This window comes from Dromiciops gliroides, chromosome 4 (genome assembly GCF_019393635.1).
Source record: "Dromiciops gliroides isolate mDroGli1 chromosome 4, mDroGli1.pri, whole genome shotgun sequence".
Classification (NCBI taxonomy): domain Eukaryota; kingdom Metazoa; phylum Chordata; class Mammalia; order Microbiotheria; family Microbiotheriidae; genus Dromiciops; species Dromiciops gliroides.
The window spans coordinates 296,071,027-296,073,955 of record NC_057864.1 but is presented as its reverse complement, the minus strand read 5'-3'; the positions used below and the strand labels follow the sequence as shown (position 1 = coordinate 296,073,955).

Below are 2,929 nucleotides of genomic sequence, written 5' to 3'. Positions count from 1 at the left end.
GATGATAATAACAGATGACAGAGATAAGGCTGAGTTCAACAGTGTCTGGTAATGTTTAATAAATGACTCTCTAGGGGAAAAAAGTACCCATAAGACCCTTTTAATGTTTAATCTGAATTATTACCATTTTCACCATCATTCTCTTAAGTCTAGACCATCAACCAAATAAGAACTCAAATTTCAATCTGTAGCATTTGATGATTTCCAAGGTATAAATGCTTACACAGAAAATTTAACAATTGGGTCTTTGAGCCAGTATGAACTGACTCAGGCATACCCCTGCCTGAATTGCTCAATTATAATTTTATTTCTGCTTTTTCTGCTGAAGAGAATGACCTTTGGACTGGCAAGGACAGGACAAAAGTGGCTAATAGGCAATTAAATAGGAAAATAATAAGTGGCCCTCATGAGGTCAAATTAGTTCTTTCTTTCTTTCTTTCTTTCTTTCTTTCTTTCTTTCTTTCTTTCTTTCTTTCTTTCTTTCTTTCTTTCTTTCTTTCTTTCTTCCTTCCTTCCTTCCTTCCTTCCTTCCTTCCTTCCTTCCTTCCTTCCTTCCTTGGCAATGAGGGTAAAGTGACTTGCCCAAGGTCACACAGCTAGTAAGTGTCAAGTGTCTGAGGCCAGATTTGAACTCAGGTCCTCCTGAATACAGGGCCGGTGCTTTATGTACTGCGCCACCTAGCTGTGCTCCCAAATAATCTCCATTTTAAAGTAGTAACAGAAATGGTAAATGGATCACCGTGAAAGATCTCTAGAATGTGATGGAGAATGGGATCAAAAAGAAAGCAATCTTCTCCTCTTGTGACATCGACTTTCTTAAGGAGGAAGAACATAACCGTTTTCTGGGAGAGATCATGACTAGGCAGAAGGACCTAGTGGTGACTCCTGCAGGAGTGACACTAAAGGAAGCCAATGAAATCTTGTAGCAGAGCAAGAAAGGGAAGCTCCCCATTGTGAATGAGGATGATGAGCTGGTAGCCATCATTACCCACACGGACCTGAAGAAGAATCATGACTACCCCCTGGCATCCATGGACACCAAGAAGCAGCTTCTGTGCGGGGCAGCCATTGGCACCCATGAGGACGACAAGTATCGGCTTGACTAGCTGGCCCAGGCTGGTGTTGATGTGGTTGTGCTGGAGTCTTCTCAAGGAAACTCCATTTTTCCAAATTAATATGATCAAGTACATCAAGGAGAAATGCAACCACCCACTGGTTATTGGTGGCAATGTGGTGACAGCTGCATAAGCGAAAATGAAAAATCTCATTGATGCTGGAGTGGAAGCCTTGAGGGTGGGCATGGGCAGGGGTTCCATCTTCATTACACAGGAAGTGTTGGCATGTGGGTGGCCTCAGGCAACAGCTGTCTGCAAGGCCTCAGAATATGCACAGCGCTTCAGTGTCCCTGTCATTGCTGATGGTGGCATCCAAAATGTGGGCCACATTGCCAAAGCACTTGCCCTTGGAGCTTCCACAGTGATGATGCACTCTCTGTTGGTGGACACCACAGAGGCCCCAGGCAAGTAGTTCTTCTCTAATGGGATCTGGCTAAAGAAAAACTGGGGGATGGGCTCCCTCGATGCCATGGACAAGAACCTCGGCAGTCAGAACTGTTACTTCAGTGAAGGAGACAAAAACAAGGTGGCTCAAGGGGTGTCTGGGGCATGCAGGACAAAGGGTCCATCCACAAATTTTTTCCCTACTTTATTGCTGGCATCCAGCACTCCTGCCAAGATAGTGGTGCTAAGAGTCTAACACAAGTCAGAGCCATGATGTACTCAGGGGAGCTAAAATTTGAGAAGAGGACATCATCCACTCAGGTGGAAGGTTGTGTCCATGGACTCCATTCATATGAGAAGCGGCTCTTCTGAGAAAAAGGAAGCAATGCTTCAATTATTGTAAAAGGAAAGAATGGATTCTGCAAATAGCTTCTGTCAAAATTCATATTTATTAAAGGACTGGCTAGAAGTAATAATCACAAAGAGTCAACTCAACCCTTAGCAATGGAGCACTGTTTTTCAGCAAATTTTATTTAACTCTGAAGTCATCAAGTACCTGCATTGCTTCTCTGTGTAAGGCCAAGAAGAGGTTGATACAGTGAAAAACTGTGTTTAAACTGAAGTCAGAAGACCCAGGTTCAAATCCAATATCTAAAATTACTACCTAGGTGACTTTAGTCAGATCACATTAACTCTCTGGGTCTCTTGTTTCCTGATCTATAAAATGAGGTGTTAGGATTGGGTGGCCTCAGAACTCCTTTCCTGCTGTAAATCTATGATTCATTTTTACAGTGTAGGGCATTCGAATACTTTCCAGTTTAAGGGTTGCTTTTATGTAGGAATGAAATTTAATGAAATCAACAATTAATGAGTCTCCCCCCCTTTTTTAGTCTGGGTAAATATAGGGATTAAAAATGGACCTGGGATTTTATTAGTATTGGGAATACCTAGAAGAGGAAACTCCCTTTACCAATTCAAGTTATCCCCTTCTCAACAAGTTATAGTTTTAAAGAGATGCTTTGAAGCAGGAATTCTTAACCTGGGGTCCAGGACATTATTATTATTTTTTTTATGATTACATTTCAGTATAATTAGTTTCCTTTGTAAAAACATTATGAGAAGTGTTCCATAGTTTTCACCAGACTTCCTGGCTTTGAGGCCTTCTCCCTATCCATCATGGGGTAGCTATGTGGCTCAGTGCATAAAATGCTGGGCCTGGAGTCAGGAAGACTCTTCCTAAGTTCAAATCTGGAGTTCTTAGAGAAATCTAAGTTCTTAGAGAAGAGCTTTGTGATTGTGGTCAATCACTTAACCCTGTTTGTCTCAGTTTCCTCATCTGTTAAATGAGCTGGAGAAGAAAATTGCAAACCTCTGCAGTATCTTTGGCAAGATAACCCCAAATGGAGTTATGAAGAGTCAGGTGTCACACT

General features: G+C 42.0%; 1 pseudogene; it reads left to right on the top strand.

The window, feature by feature from the left end:
* The first annotated feature begins 761 nt into the window (after nt 1–761).
* LOC122755045 lies at nt 762–1,871 on the top strand (annotated as a pseudogene).
* The last annotated feature ends 1,058 nt before the right edge of the window (nt 1,872–2,929 follow it).